Raw genomic sequence first — 21,861 nt, 5'->3', positions numbered from 1 at the left:
AATGATGTTCAACCTGTTCTGGAGAGGTTGCACTGACTTCCCCTAGAGCATTAGTTCATAGTTTGGGGATGCTTCTGGATCCAACATTGTCACTAGTCGCAATGATCACCATAGCCCTCTGTGGCTTATTTAGCCATGATGAGTTGCAGCGCCCATGAGCACCAGGTTGCCAATCCAAGCCCCCACTGCCGCAGCTTCTTGTGTCATCTGAACCTAGTATGCCATGGATTCTGAGTGGGTTGTTAACCACCCAAAGAAGCTACCCTCCCTGGGTTCAAAGAATACGAGAAACCACACTTGATAAGGATAACTATGCAAATCGGCTGGCATTCGGGGAGCACAAGCAAGATGGTTAACAAGCTACTGTAAATTGTTATCCACCCTATGATCATGTGAACAGGACATTGGCATGGAGCACCTTTTATCAGTTTAGGTTGATACACCAACTATATTCTTATTCGTACAGAGATAGCCTAGCTACAGTTATCCTTGCTCTGGTAACCTCTTGTTTGGATTGCTGCCTTTGAAAATGATCCAAAAAATTCAGCTGGTCCAAAATAGGGCAGTGGGATTGTTAATAGGGACTAGTCAATATGAATATACTATGCCAGTGCTTTGTAGATTTCCAGTCGAATTCAAAGAGCTGGAATTAACTTTCAAAGCCCTAAACTGCTTGGGACCAGGATACCTGAAGGACCATCTCCTCCCATACACACCTGCTTGGACACTAAGATCATCTTCAGATGCCCTTCTCTAGGGGAGAGCCTTTTCCATTGTGGCATCCTAGTTTTGGAATGCCCTCCCCAGAGAAACTCGCCTGATGCATTCAGTATAATCTTCTTGGCACCAGATGAAGACCTTATTTTCCCAGGCATTTTAGTCTTTCAAGTTTCTGTTGTTTTGAAACCTATTATTGTATTTTTTTAAACTTTATACTGGTTTTTGCTTTGGTTTTATATCGTAGTTTTAAACTTTTAAAAGTTTTATATTATGTTTGATTGTGCTGTATTTTATGGTTTTAATTGCTGTGAACTTCCCAGAGAGCAAATAAATAAATAAGCAAATAAATAAATAGTATTCACCTTTCTGACCACCAAAAAGTATGAACTAGCTAGGTGCCACCAGCTTATGTTACAAGCTACCAATGTGTCCAGACTAGACTAATGAGATATCATCAAGGATTTTCCACTCCCTTCTAGTAATTTTTGTTCCATAAGTTCACTTTTCAAAAATTTAATATGGCATGTGTGTTTTTCAGAATCCATTAATGGATTCTGAAAAGTAGCTGATTATAAAGTTGTGCTTGTATTTTTCAGACTACTGTGTGTGAATCAGATGCTCAGACTCAGTGAAGAAAGAATTGACCAGGTTTCTAAAAATATTGTACAAAGCCATTAAGTATAAAAAGGAAACATAATTGTTGACTTTAAATATGCAGGGAAAAATTCATAGTAAATAACAATAATTTACTTGGAATACTGCTCCATAGAGTGTTTCAGAGAAATCCAGCATACAATTTTAAAGAAAGTGCTGGCAAATTAATTGTATACTTCTGCCTTTTATGCTCAAGTCACATATGAAAAGAAGAACATTTTACCACACATTGAGTATAGTACCATAGATTGAATAAAGGTTTGAAGGGAATGTAATCAATAGTATCAATTGAATCTGAGATTAGATTAAAGTGCAGACAAAAGGATAAAAGAGGCATATAACTCTAAGGGTCCTCTTACTCTTTTTACCTGATGGCTGTCATCATGGCACTTTGCCTCCAACAGTGTGGCATGTCTCAGAGAAACACAAGTCAATATTCTATTGTGAATATGGGTGGATACGCACAACAATCATACCACTAAATGCACTATTTAATACACTATACCATTTAATGCACTATTTCTTTGCATTCCAATGAATGCATGGAGCTCTTAAATGCATGGGCAAGCCTTGGTTTGTTTGTTTGTTTATTCTTCGGGGCCAATGTGCATATGCAATGATTACGTCACAGATTGCATAAAACCAAAACAATTCCAAAGCAATGTTAAATATCACCTTTTGACAGCTAACGAAAGGTTACTGGCCCCCAGAGCTGCAGAGCTACTTTAAATTCCCAGGGGTCATGCTACATGTATGCAACCGGAAAAGGTTGATGCACTGAGCTCCAGAAAATGGCTTTTCTGAATGCAGTCTGAAAAAGCAATAGAAATCGAGCTAAAAACATGCTCAGAGTGGATCCTTTGCAAGTTGAACCCCTTCAGACAGCCTAATTCAACTGGATTCTTCTCAGTGACTATGAAAGTAAATATTTGTCTGAATCCCCTCTGAGATGTACCACACACACAAGTGACATGAGTCAACAATTTCAGTATTTCAGCCATGTTCTAACCACAATAGTATCTAATGCCATTTAAAAGCATCATTTAACAAAAAGAACAAACCTGGCTGTCCTCACTTTTCTGTCACCGATTGTCACTGCGCCATGTTTCAGAAGGGGTTAGCTGTCAAAAAGAAAGGGGGAAAAGCTACATCAGTTCAAATCCAAATACTGTCTTTAGGCATGTTTCCTTTAACACGCATATTGAATTGATTAAATCCCATGTCTGTTCTTTGTAGCATAAGGGTTTTCTTTCAGTCTTTTCTTCCTCCCTTTTTAAACAAAGCTACTTCCAATGTTCTGAGGGCTGGGAATTAATAACCCTTCTAACTTGGATCTCTCCTGGTAGCCACCACCCCTGGCAAATCGCTATTTGTAGTTTCACCAAAAACAAATCATGCATCTAATACAACATTTAAGAGACTGAAATAAATTCATTCCTTACTACCCTATCATCTTAAACGTTACTGTGAATTTTGAACACATATGGCCAAAACCAAAAGAGCCGGATTCATTATATAATTATCTTTTCTATTTTTATCTCCTAAAAATGAGATTATTCTGTTCCTCAAAGCTTGGTGAGCCTTCTATAGGGACAACTCACAGTCATTCTTCAGAAAAGAACTAAACAAGCTATTATTATTATTATTATTATTATTATTATTATTATTATTATTATTATTATCCACTTCATTTTAAGAGCCAATGCATGGCTAAACCGCAGTACAGGGCCAAACACCTCCCTTCCTAGAAGAATCTTTGATCCAATGCCTCATTACTGGTGTTATGTCATAAACAGTAACAAAAAAGAAAGACTACACTTGAGCATTTCCCATTATCTTTGGTGCACTTTACTACTGTTTAATGTGCAAGGCAAAAAGATCATAGTCATCTAAGTGTTTCTACAAGAATTATCTATCTCGCTACAATTCAAATGCTTTGTTATATGCTTTCTACAGCAGCCTGTGTATATCCCATTCTTCATGTTATCCAGTGATTTAAGGGCCTCCTTTGAGGACCTCAGCTTGATCACTGTCCTTTTCTTCCTGTCAGGAAAGGGAGCAGTCAAGCAGTGATCCTGCTTTCTGCTACTGAATCGCTTCCCTACAACCGCATTAGACGTTATTAGAGCGGCTCCCAGCAGTGTGTAGTTAAGAGTCTGACAGTGTCCCCATTACAAAGCCATTTTTCTTATAAAGGGTTTTGTAAATTGGCTATGTTAATGACTACATAAGTAGCAAATTTTAATTTATTCTTCATCCCTAAAGGAATTATATATTTCTTTTCTTTTCTTTTTTGAATCACAACAACAAACAAACAGGCCAAAAGAAAGATAGAAAGGAAAAACTTAAATAAAAGATTAACTCAGCTATTCCTCCACCAACCTACCCCACCCCTATTAAAGAATTAAGGAAGAAGTTGTGTTTTTAGCAATAGCTTATTTATCACTTGTGGCATCCAGCACAATATTCCTGGTAATTAATTTATAATATAGAATCTAGAAATAACGAATAGAAAGATGCTAAATGGTTCCTAACAGATCTGGGCACAATTTTTTTTAAAATAAGGACAACATAAAATTTGAAGAGGAAAGGTAGGATTTCCAAACAAGTCCCAGAATGTGATCCTAATATTTACTCTGAACCAAGTTTCATTTAAATCAACAACCTTTGTTTATTTTCAATTACATGTGATCAGGATAAGTGAACTAGTTACTTATAAGCCAAACTTTCATAGATAAAATACTGCGCTCACCCAAACACTTATCATACTATTTAATTAATTTCTGCCATCCTATCTTGAAATGTTCACATAAGCTCTGTATTTGTAGCAGGAAACAATAATCCTCCTTAAAAGCTGACTCCAGGAGTACATGCTCTGTGAATGAAGGCAAGGTGTCAGCTATAGGTTTTACCATACTTAAACTACTTAGAACACAATCCTATGCATTAGACAGGAAAAAAAGTCTGACAACTTTCATATAGTTGGTTGGGGCATGCTGGGAGTTGTAGAATCTTTTTCTGTCTACACATATATAGGATTGCACAGTTAAATACTTAAAACCATTCACTCCAAGTTTCTGTGGTAAAACAATGTTCTAATGCAAAATGAGATGTTGCTCTCTTAAAAAGTGATTATTAGACTTCATTTATATTGTGGATGCTTATTCCTGTTCACTTTTTTTACAGACCACAACATTTTTTCAGGTTGCAGGTGACACCTGAGAGGCTTTCAAATTAAAACTCATCTATTTTTGCATCCAAACAAGAGGTGAAGAGAAAAGAATGAGGAAGTGCTGTTAGCTAGTATTGCTCAGTATGATTGTGTCACTAAAATTATTAGTCAAGGCAGTAGTGAGTTTTAATTCAATATTCATCACTATTTTTGTTTTTATTATGCTTCTCATGCATCTTCTGAAAGCAAATGGTCTACCATCAATAATTAACAAACCACAATTTAAATATCACTGATGCAGCGCAATACCTTTGGAGGGTACAAATTTGAGAGATGATCCAATCATGAAGGCATTCATATGGGCACATTCTTCTGAACTGATTATGTTACCTTAGCATAATCATGGAAGGCTGCTTGTTTGGGAGTGAGCCCTAATCATAAATTCTCTCTCAGTTTGAGTTTTCATGTAACAATAAGCCAGAATGCCAGGCTTATGGCGAATGAGAAGCATGCCAGTGCACACAGCTAAGGACATGTTGGGTGCTTAAGACCTTGGTTCGTTCGATCCAGAGGGAGTGGTGGGTAAGAATTATTATTATTATTGTTGTTGTTGTTGTTGTTGTTGTTGTTGTTGTTGTTGTTGTTGTTTGGAAGCAACAAATCAGGGTCCCAGGTTCAGATGTCATGATAAACTGATGGTTTTTGTTTTTTATCACTCATATGAATGAAGGAGCAAATGGGCTGTGTGCACTAGCATACTGTTTATGCACAATAACCCAGAATAAGCCTCTATACTATAAGAAGAAAAGCTTCTAGCCTAAAGTTTCCACAGGAAGGCAATTTTAATCTGGGGTTATTTTCAAACAAGCAATTCCCTCATATGTATTTTGAAGTGGTGTAGTGGCTAAAGTGCTGGACTGGGAGATCCAGGTTCTAGTCCCCACTCGGCCATGGAGAACCACAGGGTGACTTTGGGCCAGTCACAGACTCTCAGCCCAACCTACCTCACAGGGTTGTTGTTGTGAGGATAAAATGGAGAGGAGGAGGAGGAGGATTATGTATGCCACCTCGGTTCCTTGGAGGAAAAAGGCAGGATATAATTGCAATAAATTAATAAATAAAATAAATAAATATTAGAGAATTATGTTTATACTGCACATCTTTAGAATGCCATGTGAGGGCCCAAATATTTGAATCTGAATTTTATGGTTTTAGTTGTAAACTGCCCAGAGAGCTTAGACTGTTGGGCAGTATAAATATGTAATAAATAAATAAATAAATAAATAAATAAATAAATAAATAAATAAGTTCTGAGGTACAGTCTGCTCATGTGAGCCTTGTCTACAATCCTGAATTTCCTTCAGTCACAGCTTAATTACAAGCAGGAAAACTCCTACTCTTCACAGTTCTTTAACACTTCTTCAAACCACATTTTATAAACAGTCAGTTTGCTCTGTTCCGTGAGTGGAAGTACATGAGCCAGTTAGCTTCTTGCAAGGACTCAACCTTCAAATTCAAGGAAGGGTGAAATATTTGTCCTACCAATTCAGGATGCACAGTAAGCATAACAAACATGAAAGAATATGTAGAATCCATTTTAAGGAAAATTGTAGTTATACCTTAATTGAAAAATAAGATGTCTGACATTTATGACAGGAAAATATTCAAGTCATTTTCAAGTTCTTTTTGTATTTAGAGTGTTTACATATTTTGCCCACATGAACTCTCTGCCAGCAACCCTGAACTTTCTGAAACATCAGCTACAACTCAGCACTCCTTTTGGCCAACAGTAAGATTACAGCACGTATCTCAGCATTACCAAGAGATGGAGATTTCCAGTTTTCCAATAATAAAATGATTGTTAGCTTTAGAAAAGTGTCAGACACTACAATAATATTTAAATTATATTCTTCAGTCTTGACCCCTTCCAACCTCAGTTTCACATACAGCTATAAGACATCTGCCAATTCCATGTAAACTCAGTGTTAAAAAGTTGGGTGTGTTTTTTTTTAAAAAATGAATATATACAACAATTTTAGCTTTTCAGCAGAGCCATATGATAGAACAGTTAAGTATTTACAAAGATAAATAGATATAGGACAGGTATTTTGTGAACCGCCCAGAGAGCTCCGGCTATTGTGTGGTATAGAATTATTATTATTATTATTATTTATTTATTTATTTATGCTGTACAGAGTAAACAATAAATAGCAAGACCCTGCCGCATAGGCTTACATTCTAATAAAATCATAATAAAGCAATAAGGAGGGTAAGAGAATGCACCAAACAGGCAGTATAAAAGTCAGAACAAGTCAAGTTTTAAAAGCTTTAGGAAAAAGAAAAGTTTTTAGCTGAGCTTTAAAAGCTGCGATTGAACTTGTAGTTCTCAAATGTTCTGGAAGAGAGTTCCAGGCGTAAGGGGCAGCCGAAGAAAATGGACGAAGCCAAGCAAGGGAAGTGGAGACCCTTGGGCAGGTGAGAAACATGACATCAGAGGAGCGAAGAGCACGAGCGGGGCAATAGTGTGAGATGAGAAATGTAATAAATAAATTAAATAAATAAATAGGATTGCAGTCTAGACATTTGAAAAGGTAGGATCAAAGTGTCAGTCTTTTCATGAGGTTTTGTTGGTACATTCTTTCTAAGAATTGGATTTTTATTAAATTGACCCATACTCCTACTTTTAAAAAAAAGCACATTGAGAATTAATTTTAATCAATTATTTATACCATGTTTCAGGGCAAATGTTACCGTGTCTCCAAAGGCCTCACAATCTCATTGATGGATACAGATGGCTTCCGAAAACAATTAAAAATGACAAGTAATTCCTTTCCACTCACTAACAGTTTTGTGTCCCTATCCTGCACAGCCTTCCAAAATACAGCACTCTCAAAATAACGCTTTGTTCAAGATCCATTAATCACCTTATTCTCCTCTCAGAACACAAACAAACAGGTATAGAAATAAAGACCCTAGCTTCTCAATTCCCACCACATCTTGTCCTTCAGTACAGTGCAAGAAGCACAGCTGAAGCTCTTTGAACTGGCAGTGACAACACTCGGCCTTTTCTTGCACACTCCTGTCCCTTTTCAGAAGCTGTTGATTTGAGGCCTAGTCTCCAAAAACACCAGAATGAAGTGGTAGAATGGACTGTAACACTTGATACTGCTGGTGAAGATTTGTATATTTTAATGTTTCTCTACTTAAACTAGGTTGACCATATGACCGGATTTGTCCGGTTTTTCAATGACAAATCCGGGAGGGGGGAGGGGAAATCTGGATTTTTCCAAAGAGTAGCTCTAATGGGAATTAACTAAAATGCTTATAACTCCATCGTTTTTTAAGATAAAGACATGAAAATTCGCACTATGGTAGCTCTTAGGAAGGGCTTTAGTCATACCAAATTTGAAACAGATCTGTTAATCCATTGATTTTTTAAAAAATTAGGTTTTAAATTATTATTTTTAAAATCGTCATTTTTAAAGATAAAGAGATGAAACTTCACACCATGATAGGATTTAGGTAGAGCTTTAGCCACATCAAATTTGAAACAGATCTGTTCATCCATTGAATTTTTAGAATTTTTTTTAAATTGAGGTTTTTAAATTATTATTTTTAAACTGTCATTTTTAAAGATAAAGAGCTGAAAGTTGGCACCATGATAGCTTTTAGGTAGAGCTTTAGCCATACCAAATTTGAAACAGATCTGTTCATCCACTGATTTTTAGGAATTTTTTAAAATTTGAGGATTTAATTTTTTTTAAATATTATTTTTAAAGAAAAAGAGATGAAGCTTGGCACCATGATTGCTCTTAACAAGGACTTTAGCTATGCCAAGTTTGAAACAGATCTGTCCATCCATTGAGTTTTAGGATATATATTTTAAAGTTTGAGGTTTTAAAATTATTTTTTAAAAATGACATTTTTAAAAGATAAAGGGCTGAAAGTTGGCACCATGATAGCTCTTAAGGAGAGATTTAGCCATGCCAGGTTTGAATCAGATCTGTTCATCCATTGTTTTTTTAGGATTTTTTTAAAAGTTCAAAGTTTTAAAATTATTGTGTTTTAAAACTGCTGGAGCCATATCCTTCGAACTCAGGTTGTCAAACCTCCTCTTTGGGGTTTTGCATATTGAGCAGTTTCAGCCCTTGGCATCAAGGGGATCTCCAGTCTTTAGGCAAACTGCCACAACACCCACCCTAATGTTAGAGTAGAGAAACTTGTGACAATTATACACAAGCTTTTTTAAAAAAATTAAATTAAAAAAAGCCAGCCATCCGGCCGGCCAGTAGCAAACCCTGTTAACAACAACAGCAGCAGCTTGCAATGAGTGAAGATACAGTCAGAAAAGATATTTGAGGGAAGGGGAGACTGTATCACACAAAGCATAGCAAAAGCTTCAAAGTACAGCAAAACCTACAAAAGTAGGAGTGGATACATTGAATCTCTCACTTGTTCTTTATTTCAGTGATTTTAACATTAAGATGCTATGTAGAACAGATTTGTCTTAAATGTGTGCTGTAAAATCAGAGATATGTTCGGGTGGGCACGCCCCCTTGGTGCTGGACACGCCCCTTTGGGGGCCGACCATGTTGTCCTCCTTTTTGGTTTCCAAAATATGGTCACCCTACTTAAACCCAACTGGCAAGTGGAAAACTGCAACAGCTAGAACCTTCCTTCCTGATATACTAATTCTGGGATGTTTCATTTACAGGAATTTTTTAGCACACGGGAGTATTTAAATACGCAAAATCCCACCTGAAGTCAGAAATGGTAAAGTCCATTATACTACTTCAGTATTCTAGTATCACATGCTGCTTCGTGATTTAGGAGGGAACAATGCTTACTTCTCCTAGTACTGTGATATAAGAACAAAAGAAGAGCAATGTTGGATCAGACCAAGGGTCCATCTAGACTAGCATTCTGTTCACACAGTGGCCAACCACCTCCCTATAGGAAATCCACAAGTAGGACATTGATGCAGTAGCACTCTCTATCCACTTTCTCCACACTAGGCATAATTTTGTACACCTCTGTCTTGTCTCTTCTTACTCACCTTTGTCCTAAGCTAAAAAGTCCCAGAACCTTTTCACCATAACCCCAAGATCTCTTTCTTAGTCATTCACTGATACCTCTGATCCCATCAACATGTACATCAAGTTGGGATTTTTTGGCCAAACATACATCACTTTCTACTTACTTACACTAAACTGCATTTACCATTTTGATGCAAATTTTCCCAGTTTGGAGATCCTTTTGAAGTTCTTTAAAATCACCTTTTGGCCCTGTTCACATGCAACAGTGGCAAATCATGGGTTAATTAACATGATTTGCCAGTTTGCTTGCCACATGTGAGCCAGTGCTGCTTTGCAGCAGCAGCATCCTATCAGCCCCATTGTTGTTACATGAGGTGTAAACCTAGACACTGTGGATTAAATAATCCAAAATTAAACTAAGAAGTAATTGTAGGTTAACTTTGGGATGTTTAACCTACAAATAACCCTAATGCACTGTTCAGACGCAACTTGGGGAAGGGTGGTTAGGCTAACCATGGCCATAGCCAGACCTAAGGTTTATCCTGGGATCATCCAGGGTTCGCTCCTGCCTGAGCACTAGATCCCCTGTGTCACCTAGATGAACAGGTTTGACCCCTGGATGATCCAGGGATAAACCTTAGGTCTAGCTATGGCCCATGTGTCACGTATAGGTTTCAGCAAGTTGTAGTTAGATTTAATTAGAACTAGTTTGGAATGTCTGTGCAAGCTTATTTCTGTCAGGATTTTCAGAGAAAGCATTCACACACACCCCTTAGGCCTTGAGCCATTTAGAGTTCCCTGGGAAACTGATAGTTTAGAAGGGGGGTTGTTGAAGAAGTCACTCAGATTGTAGCATTATCTTGGTGGGATGAGTAGTGCCGCCCTCTTTGGACACGGGCATGATTTACGGGCCAGAGCCTGTCTGTCAAGTGGTTTTGAACAGGCCTATGCCTCCCTTTATAAGCTGGAGCTCATTGTTTTCCATAAAAGAGGCCTTACGGAAATGGCAGCCATAAAGCAGCTATGTACGCAAGGTTGCCGGCATAAATGGCTGAGCAGCTCACTCAGGAAGTGGAACAGGGGCGGATAAGTGGCAGTGGCTTCGCAAGCTGCGCACTGGGTGGGCATGGGAGAGTTCTTTGTTCTTGGTTTGCTTCTCCAAGTGCATGGTGTGGTCGGGGAAGGCTAGTGAGGGGGCTGGCACTCAGCTGCAGCGTCATGTGCTGCTAGTCAGATCTTGACCATGGAGATCTCGAGTGGTGGCAGGAGCAGCATCAGTTTTTGGCTGATTTTGCCACAGAGCTCTGTGGCAGTGCTTCCTTAACCATGCTAAACCATGATTAGGGCCGCTAACTCTTTTGCAGCAAGTGGTTATTGAGCATGGTGAAACCATAGTTATGAACACCCTTCATTGTAGAATGCTAAGTCATCATGATAAGTCAATATTCTGATTAACAAACTAGCTAAAAGTGTGCTAGATGGAACAACTATTAGGTGGATTCACAGTTGGCTACAGAATCGAACTCAAAGAGTACTTATCAATGGAACCTTCTCAAACTGGGGAGAGGCAACGAGTGGGGTACCACAGGGCTCAGTCCTGGGCCCAGTGCTCTTCAACATTTTTATTAATGATTTGGACGAGGAGGTGCAGGGAACGCTGATCAAATTTGCAGATGACACAAAATTGGGTGGGATAGCTAATACCCTGGAAGACAGAAACAAACTTCAAAGTGATCTTGATAGGCTGGAGTGCTGCGCTGAAAACAACAGAATGAAATTTAATAGGGATAAATGCCAAGTTCTACATTTAGGAAATAGAAACCAAATGCACAGTTACAAGATGGGGGATATTTGGCTCAGCAATACTACAAACGAGAAGGATCTTGGAATTGTTGTAGATCACAAGCTGAATATGAGCCAACAGTGTGATATGGCTGCAAGAAAGGCAAATGCTATTTTGGGCTGCATTAATAGAAGTATAGCTTCCAAATCACGTCAGGTACTGGTTCCTCTCTATTCGGCCCTGGTTAGGCCTCATCTAGAGTATTGCGTCCAGTTCTGGGCTCCACAATTCAAGAAGGACGCAGACAAGCTGGAGCGTGTTCAGAGGAGGGCAACCAGGATGATCAGGGGTCTGGAAACAAAGCCCTATGAAGAGAGACTGAAAGAACTGGGCATGTTTAGCCTGGAGAAGAGAAGATTGAGGGGTGACATGATAGCACTCTTCAAATACTTAAAAGGTTGTCACACAGAGGAGGGCCAGAATCTCTTCTCGATCCTCCCAGAGTGCAGGATACGGAATAACGGGCTCAAGTTAAAGGAAGCCAGATTCCACCTGGACATCAGGAAAAACTTCCTGACTGTTAGAGCAGTACGACAATGGAATCAGTTACCTAGGGAGGTTGTGGGCTCTCCCACACTAGAGTAATTCAAGAGGCAGCTGGACAACCATCTGTCAGGGATGCTTTAGGGTGGATTCCTGCATTAAGCAGGGGGTTGGACTCGATGGCCTTGTAGGCCCCTTCCAACTATGCTATTCTATGATTCTATGATTAGCCAAATGCTTAACCATCATGGCTTAGCATGTTGTTTGAACAGGGCCAATGTGTCTGAATTTGTACATCATGCAACAACCTATGAGACCAACTGGAAGCTGATTATACAAAGTAGCAGTGGCTCACACGTGGCACATAGCCTCTCCTCTCATTCCTTGACTTCTACATTTGCTCCGGAATCTTTGGTGAAGGACTTAGTAAGGCCTTTTGGAAGTCCAAGTAAATAATTTCTACTGGATACCCCCTTCCACATGTTTATGGACACTCTTAAAAAACTCTAAAACGTTAGTGAGACAGGACTTCTCTTTGTGGAAGCCATGTTTATTCTTTTTCAGAGGGCTTGTCATCTTACAAATTTTATCTTTAATAATACTTTCCACAAATTTAACTCGAATAACTGGTCTATACTTTTCTGGATTCCCTCCACGCTGCCTGAGTCCCTTTTTAAAAATCGGTGCTAAATTGGACATTCTCCAGTCTTGTGGTACACAGCTTGATGTTAGGGACATGATACATATTTTGTTAGAAGATCAGCAATTTCACATTTGAGTTCTTTAAGAACTTTAGGATAAATATCATCTGGGCCCAATGATTTATTAGCTTTCAATTTGTCAATAAGGTCAAGAACTGGTAAAAAGGAAGAGGTAAGAGGATTACATCTCTCAAAAATGCTTGGAGGTTACTCAAAACCACAATAATAGAAGCTCAGCTAGTATGTATACCACAGGTCAGGAAACATAGCACCAACTCCAAGAGGTCACCAGTATGGTTACTAAGCAGTGTCAAGTAAGCTATTAGAGAGAAGAGAGCCTTGCCAAAATGAGAACAAAAAGGAACACAAACTTGCACAAAGAAAATGCAAGCAGACATAAGATATACAAAAAAAGTATTTTGAGAATCATATTGATAATAACATCAAGGCCTAGCCAACAATAAATCTTTAAATATATCAGTTGAGGAGGATAGAGCTATCCTACTGTTGGCTTCCCACTGGCAGTTGGTTGGACACTGTGTGAACAAAATGCTGGAGTAGCTAGGACTTCAGTCTGATTCAACATGGCTCTTATGTTCTTAGAATTCTCCATGTGATTGGGAGCCAGTGAGGATGGGGAAGATGCATGTGGCCCTGCACCCCCTTGACTCATTTCTTTGAAAGCATGCGAGAAAAACATCTGAAGAGGGCCATTATGTAGGGTGAAAATAGAAATAATAAGGCAGGGCAGGAGAGGGGAGAGAGAGTATTTCGATTAATAGAATTAGGCAGCCTTACAAATAGTACAGATCTATATGTTAAGAGGAAAGCACAAGTATTCCAAATCCACATTGTCCTCATAATGTTAATGAAGGGGTACACGTTTGAGGGGGAGAACAGGTGGGTGGTTCTTAACTGTTCTGCTGCCTGCAAGTTCTACTCTACTCATGCTGATCTGTTTTTAATAGCTTCCTTCTCCAGCTGGCCTACGAACTAGAAGCTCCAATGAGGAACAAATGGCAAGGGGAGGGATATTTGCAGGGAAGGATCAGCAAATATGGGAGAAGATAAGCAGCTTTCTCTGTTCCGAATTTTCTCTTTCAAATGCATTCTCAACTCCCAAACTTTAAAACATTTGCCAAAGTTATAAACTCCCACCCTAACTGAGCAAAAGTTTCCAACCCACCACTGGTGCTTTTTTGTTTTGTTTTTGTTCTTTTTACTATCATACCTACCCACACATACCTGTTTTAGTCTCTTGTGGCCCATAAATGAAATGAAAGATAAGAAAAAGAAATAATACCATATCCTACCAATATACAAAAGTGTTCTTCCATGCTCAACATATCCTAGCTAATTGAGTGGCTTTGAAGAAACCTGGAATCGTATTAAAAACACCCATCTGAACATCTGTCAGGAACTCTCAACTACAGCAGACCATTACTTCTATAACCTCTAGCTTTGTCTTTCTCAGGAGTGATGATACACTGTCAGCCCGCCCCCATCAATGACTGCTAGGACCAAGTCTCATGCTTGCACCCATGCATTGGCCATTGTCAGTACGTTATTGTAAATGGTATGACTGGTACAAACTTATTTTGTCCAGCACAGACAAGATAGGCAGGTTGCTTACCTGCAACTGTAGTTCTTCAAGTGGTCATCTGTGCATTCACACATTATGGGCTAGCCCTTAGTTTCCCATTACGCTGCCACCATTTACTGCTTTTTCCTCAGTCACTCCTCCACAGACCACACCAGTTGTTTGAAAGTAATTAGAATTTATTAACATTAAGTAAAGGCATGTACATAAGCTTATTGCTTTTCTCAGTTGAAACACGTACGGTTGCAAGGCTTCTAAGCGTGTTTGTTTCTATCAGTTCTTTCTTAAAAGGTTCCACTATATAATTCTACTATCTATTCTCAAACACAAGGATAGATAGTATTCTTCCTATTCAGTATCTGCCTCTCACAAAATCATATCCTTCACTCTCTCTGTTCTCCTCACAGAATCCTATATCTTACACTTCTCTCATATATTCATACCCTTTAACTTAACTTAAGTGTCTTCCTGACAGCTCAGATTCGCTATATAAAAAGCTATATTTCTCCAGCTCCTCCCACTCTACACAGCCAGCCAATTCAAGCACTTCCCCTCTACCATTTCAAACCAGCTTCAGAGGAGGTTACGGAGTTGAGACCGCTATGGTTGCCTTAGCGGATGATCTACGCCTGAGTATTGACAGGGGGATTGTGTCCTTGATGGTACTTTTGGACCTCTCAGCGGCTTTTGATACCATCGACCATGGTATCCTTCTGGATCGTCTGAGGGGATTGGGAATCAGGGGCACTGTGTTCCAGTGGTTCCGGTCCTACCCCTCAGGCAGATTCCAGATGGTGATGTTTGGGGATAGCTGCTCCTCAAAGAAGGAGCTGCTGCGTGGTGTACAACAAGGTGTCATCCTTTCCCCAATGCTATTTAATATTTATATGAAACTGTTGGGAGAGATCATCCGGAGGCATGGGGTGGGGTGCTATCAGTATGCTGATGACACCCAAATATATTTCTCTATGCCTTCAACAACAGCGTCATCTAAGAATAGAGTGTCTCCTCTGAATAAATGCTTAGAGGCGGTAATGGGCTGGATGAGGAAAAACAAACTGAAGCTGAATCCAGACAAGATGGAGATGCTTGCTGTCAAAGGCCATAACCTGGGTTTGGAGGTGTGTCAACCAGTTCTGGATGGGGTTACACACACCCTGAAAGACTGTGTTTGCAGCTTGGGGGTGCTTCTGGATCCGTCGCTCCAAATGACAGCCCAGATAGATGCAACGGCCAAGAGTGCTTACTATTAGCTTTGGCTGATACACCAACTGCACCCCCTTCCTAGAGTCGGAAGACCTAAAGACCGTAGTGCACACGCTGGTAACGTTGAAGCTTGACTTTTGCAATGCGCTCTACATAGGGCTACCTTTGTGCCTAGTCCAGAAACTTCAACTAGTTCAAAATATGGCAGCCAGGCTGGTCACCGGTACACCTAGGGGTGACCACATTACACCAGTTTTAAAATCTCTTTACTGGCTGCCAATTAGTTTCCAGGTGAAGTATAAAGTGTTGGTTATCACCTTTAAAGCCCTACATGGTTTGGGCCCAAGCTACCTGCAGGATCACCTTCTCCTGTACAATCCGTCCCGCACACTCAGGTCCTCTGGGAAGAATTTATTCCAGCTAACAAAAACAAGGCTGACAACTATTACCCAGAGGACCTTTTCTTCTGCCGCTCCCAGTTTGTGGAATGGCTTGCCAGGAGAGATTCATCAACTTAACAGTCTTCCAGAATTTAAGAAAGCCATGAAGACTGATCTCTTCCGGCAGGCCTACCCAGCTGAATTTTAAGATGCCTTGTTTAATAATGTGCTGTTTTTAATAAAGTATTAGTTTTAAATGTTTTAATTAGTTATATGTATTTTGTGGTGCTTTTGTGTTGTACCCCACCTCGATCCAGAGGGAGAGGCGGGTAACAAATAAATAAAATTATTATTATTATTATTATCATTATTATCATCATCATCATCATCATCATCATCATCCAATCAGCACGGTATATAAATGTAATAAATAAATAAATATTTACATTTATGGCATATAAGGCAGCAGAACATCACAGAAGCTTCCTACGACACATCCAGCAAGGTGGTCAAAAGAGAACTGAGAATGTTGGTGGGAAGCCCTCTGGACATGTGCACTGAGATGGTGGGGAGGGGTTCCCGCTGAAACAACATTAATTAGCTTTAGAAGTTTTCCGAATCATGGCTCCACGCAGGCGCAGAGCCCATAATGTGTGATGCACAGAGACCACAAAGAAGAAAAGAAACTTTCATCTTCCTTCACTTTGAAGGAGACACCTCTATCCCACTGTTGTCGGATCACTTGAGGCCCTAAACCTGAGAGGGGCATTGGCAACTCAGAGCACAGCTCAGCCCAACTCATACAGACTGAGCGTGAGATTTACTACAACATTAATACTCAAACCTTCATGAAGGCTGTTCTACCAAGGAGTGTCTGTCTGATGTTTACTGTAATGTGCTCTTCCACTGAAAACTGGGTTGTGATCACAAAGGCAACCAAGCAGGCATCGGACAGAAATTACTCTCGATCACTGCCAAAGAGGGCAAAATAAGAACTGCTGACCTAGAAAAGAAAGGCTCTGCATCAGAGCACCAATCCCTGGGGTCATTTAGTTCATGTCCCCCATGCTTCAACAATGTGCTTTCATATCTGAAGCATATATACATGCCAACTTGCATTTTTCACATTTGAAAGTTTTCGTATTCTCTTTTCCAGATTTTGAAAAGATTGGAAGCAATGGGGTGGGGGCTGTTCACTAATATTGTGTGTGTGTGTGCGTGTGTGTGTGTTGGAGTATGTGAGATCATTTACATATGGGAAGATGGCAGTGCATTGGAAATAGCTTATGTCAGCATCAGGTACTGTAGGCATTCCTTAAAATGTATTTACTGTGAAGTCTCGTTAAATCATGACCTTTTCCTCCCAGTTCTGGAAACAAATGTGTTAATTGTAAGTCTGAACTGAAGAAGCAAATGTTCTAAGCAGCCTTGCCATAACATATTATAGAAGACATTCATCACTAGTATCCTTATTTGAAAAACGGACTGATTTGCTCCTCAGTATTCGGTTTGCCCTTCCACGATTGCTTTTACAATCAACTTTTCCCTGTCCTGTTGTTACTGTCTACATTGAAAGCCCTAACCAAGGCAGAGCCAAACGCCAAACAGAAGTGGTGACAGGCTGCCATCGCCTCCTTACTTCTTCTTCTGAAGAAGAGGAAGATGTGTGTCTCCTCACAGAATCTTTGAGAGCTTTCATTAGCATTTCTGAAAGGGAACTAAAACTGAAGAGTTTGTTTTTGTCTAGACTAAAAGTGCTGGGGGTATTCTAATACTGCAAAATAAGAACCACTGGTTTATATGTGTAAGTTTATGGTTTTTAAAGTTAATTTTCTCTTTAAAACAACATTTTCAAAGAAAATTTCTTGATTCCATTAAAAAGAATTTTGGCCTCAACTTTAGGGCTTATCTCGGGGTCTTTGTTTTATTTCTACTATCACCCACCAACTTCAACACGTTCTACTTTAGAAAAAATGCCTGAGATACAGAGTAAAACAATATGGCTCATGTACCAAAATAGGTACAAGTATCAGGCGTCACATTCACAATGAACAGGCTTGATAACTAGTCAAACGTAATGAACAAAAACTTTAACTTCAAGATACAAATTCACACTTTTTAGGGTGCAATCCTACGCATGTTTGGACAGAAAGAGCCCGAGAATGCCCAACATTTCTCAGCAACATGGCTGGCTAGGAAACGTTGGGAGTTGTAGGAGTTTATTCTGTCTAAACATGTGTAGGATTGTGACCTTAAACCTTAATGAAAAGAAAACCTTTTTCAGTTTTCTAGGTTTTTAACGTTTTTTTTTTGGGGGGGGGAATAGTAATTCAGACCGTCTACATAATGCTAGGAAAACACAGGTGTAAACTTGTGCCCCAGCTGCAATCTTTGGGAATGGGGCAGGGGGGAAGTCTGTGCCAGAAGTGTGCATGCCTCCAGGTGCTATTTTTCTGGGATCTAAGTTGGTTTGGGGTCAACTGAATCACAATGGCTATCGAGATCTAACAATAAGCACATGAATTTTGTTGTTTATTCGTTCAGTCGCTTCCGACTCTTCATGACTTCATGGACCAGCCCATGCCAGAGCTTTCTGTCGGCTGTCGCCACCCCTAGCTCCCCCAAGGTCAAGTCTATCACCTCCAGAATATCATCCATCCATCTTGCCCTTGGTCAGCCCCTCTTCCTTTTGCCTTCCACTTTCCCTAGCATCAGCCTCTTCTCCAGGGTATCCTGTCTTCTCATTATGTGGCCAAAGTACTTCAGTTTTGCCTTTAATTCCATTCCCTCAAGTGAGCAGTATGGCTTTATTTCCTGGAGTATGGACTGGTTTGATCTTCTTGCAGTCCAAGGCACTCTCAGAATTTTCCTCCAACACCACAGTTCAAAAGCATCTATCTTCCTTCGCTCAGCTTTCCTTATGGTCCAGCTCTCACAGCCATAGGTTACTATGGGGAATACCATTGCTTTAACTATGCGGACCTTTGTTGTCAGTGTGGTGTCTCTGCTCTTAACTATTTTATCAAGATTTGTAATTGCTCTCCTCCCAAGAAGTAAACGTCTTTTCCTGGCTGCAGTCAGCGTCTGCAGTAATCTTTGCGCCCAAGACCACAATTGTTCAATGACTGCTATGTGGATATGCAGCTAGCAAAGTTGTGTCACATGGCCGGGATGGGTGGATAATTTTCATGCTATCCCGGGGGACTGGGTGCAATTGCCAGCAGCCCAATGGTTGTCTTCTTCATGCAGAGCCTTATCATTGTCTGTTCCGTTGATGATATTAGAGTAAAATATAACAGGGGAGTTGAAGGAGTAGATTCAGTACACATCCTTGTTGCTTTAACTGTTTGGCCTGAGGCAGTCTTCTGAAGGGGTGGGTTATTAAGCAATAAGTACTAATCAAAAACATACTTAAAAACAATAACGTAAGAGCCAAATTCAAAACTAGTGAGGATGCAAAACTAATCATTATCTTTAAAGTCTTAGTCACACAGTTATCTTCAGATCATTGTTCCAGGGTCTAGTAGTAAAATGTTCAGTATTTTTTTTATTTAATATTTTTATTAATTAACAATACACTAATACAATGCTACAGTAACAACAACAAGAATTTGTTTAAAAACATAATACATAAATTTGAATAACCTTATAACATTTCTAATTTAATATTTTTAATATCATTCCATAACATAAAAATGTTCAGTATTTTTGAAACTTTATAATTCAACTGTGTATTCCTTTGATGAATACTGAAAGGTTGAAGAATCCATTTTGCCAGACTATCAGTTTGGATTCTCGCCTTCGAGCCTCAAAATTCTTGCTTATTGTTCAGAACCCTTGAACAGAAAGGGAGAGAACCTCCAAACTTTGCCTTCACCTGGCCCTCAACCCTAATATAAATGGCTGTGGGGTTTCCATCTTCTTTGCTCTCTTCTGCTGCCCCAGAATGAGCAAAAAGCTGTCATACAAAGACTGCGCATTTTAAGAGAAAGATTAATTGTCCAGAGCAGCCCTGAGTTGGACCAAGATCCAGTGGCACCATTGATTACACAATCCAAACCAGATAGGATTGCCAACACGATGTTTCAACATGATTTGATTTCCTTTGAGGTCTCTCCTAGCAATAGAAATGCTGTGTGTAATCAAACACGTCAAACAACAGCTAATTGGTTAGAGATGAGAAAATTGGAGTCCCAGGAAGTAGGAGAAGGAAAGGCTATAAGGAAAGTTACTACTCTTGTAGAAATGGTGCCTGTGAAGGGGTCCCCAATGTGATGCCTATGGACACTCGTAAAACTTTTTAATCTGTTTTTTTTAATATATGTAGATGGATTTGTATATACCCACAGCAATGAATACATATGAAATGCATTCAATCTCATAGCAATTATACATAGGCTTCAACAGAAGCGGACCAGATATCCAAATAAATATTCATTTGAAGGTGGCGTACATATGCCACCTGTTCAAATATTGAAAGTGTTGTAGGTTCCTCAATCCAGTGCATTATAGGAGGTGAGTATTTATCTCACTGGCTCGACATCAGGAAAAACTTTCTCACTGTTAGAGCAGTATGACAATAGAACCAGTTACCTAGGGATGTTGCAGGCTCTCCCACACTAAAGGCATTCAAGAAGCAGCTGGACAACCATCTGTCAGGTAAGCTTTAGGGTGCATTCCTGCACTGAGCAGGGGGTTGGACACGATGGCTTTATAGGCCCCTTCCAACTCTACTATTCTATGATTCTATGATCTCCTACCAATATTGTAATATCAGTCTTTTATCTGTCAAAAGGGCATGATGAATCCATTTACAATGACCACAGATTAATTTTCATGAGACAAGTAAATAATTTAGAAGAGTGTGCACATCAGTAAATATTAAAGACTGTTCCAGTACAAAATGTATCTCCTCCCCAAAAGAAACAACTACTGGTCATTGCCAAAACATACATTTAAAAGGAGTATTAGCTGTATTGCACCACCAGCAATTAGCTGAATTAGTCAATCCCTTATTGCCTAATATTAAAGAGATGTTGTGATGTCCGATTGACATGAAAAAGAAGTTTTTGCTGAATAAGATGCAGCCTAAGATCCACAGACATGACAGGTAGACAACAAAGTGTCTCCCCAGAAAGGTGGGGACCCCTGGTCTAGAAGCACCCTGTGTGCAGGAGAGAGAAAAAGAAAGAGAAAAAAGGTGGGGGGTGGAGAGTGCAGTACCAGTGCTTTAAAACTAGTATTGCCCAGCTTAATACATTTTGTTGTATTTCAACTTAATGAACAAGTGTTTTACTCAGTAGTTTTCCAGCTACATGAATATTCCCCACCCCCAGTCTACGTTTTCCTAATTCTATTGTCATACTGCTTTTTACCTGTTTTCTTGTTTTTATCCTCCTGATCCTAAGCACCAACTCCACAATACCTAATATAAGCAAAACTGTTCTCAACATGTCACATGTCCTTGTCAGGTTATTTACAGAGGCTTTAAAAAAAATCTTTTAACTTATAAATAATAATACTTTTGTATGCAAAGGGAACCACCCAAGTATGAATAAACCAATACCTTGTTTTGAGGTGCCCTGTTTCATTGCCAAACTGACAGGTAATCAGTCACCGAAGTTGGTATTAAAGAGAACCATGTTTGCAGAATACACACTTCATTTACTAGTGGATAAAAATATATTAATTTATTAGATGTTTATGACAACTCTATGGCCAAAGATAATAAACAGATACTAAGGGTGCAATCTTATGCATGTTTAAATAGGAAAAAAGTCTACAGTTCCCAGCACGCCCAAGCCGGCATGGTTGCCTAGAAGAATGCTGTGAGTTGTAGGACTTTTCCCTATCTAAATGTGCATAGGATTGCACCTTAAAAATGTTTTTAGAATGTATTCCCTCTGGCCTGAATGTCAGGTTAAAGAGCAACAATGCTAGTTCCTAGTTTCTTTCAACTTTGTGTTGTAGCAGAACAAATATTTTCTTCAGTGCAAATGTGATATGAAATCAAGGTTTAAACAGCATTTCACTACTATAATTTGCACACTGTATTTATAGTGGTAT

The 21,861-nt window shown here is 39.4% G+C and overlaps 1 protein-coding gene across 6 annotated transcripts in view; it reads right to left on the bottom strand.

The window, feature by feature from the left end:
- Window positions 1-21,861, bottom strand: part of FOXP1 (forkhead box P1) — a 630,188-nt gene that overhangs the window by 441,913 nt on the left and 166,414 nt on the right. For 5 of the 6 annotated variants that reach the window (XM_063122009.1, XM_063122004.1, XM_063122006.1 and 2 more), the window contains one exon: window positions 2,436-2,495. The exons of the other annotated variant lie outside the window; for it this stretch is intronic. The gene's annotated coding sequence lies outside the window, so the exon portion shown is untranslated. The remainder of the gene's footprint in view (window positions 1-2,435; window positions 2,496-21,861) is intronic. 6 annotated transcript variants of the gene reach the window in all.

Source organism: Elgaria multicarinata, chromosome 3 (genome assembly GCF_023053635.1).
Source record: "Elgaria multicarinata webbii isolate HBS135686 ecotype San Diego chromosome 3, rElgMul1.1.pri, whole genome shotgun sequence".
Classification (NCBI taxonomy): domain Eukaryota; kingdom Metazoa; phylum Chordata; class Lepidosauria; order Squamata; family Anguidae; genus Elgaria; species Elgaria multicarinata.
The sequence above is the reverse complement of the archived record's forward strand: the minus strand, read 5'-3'. Positions and strand labels throughout refer to the sequence as shown.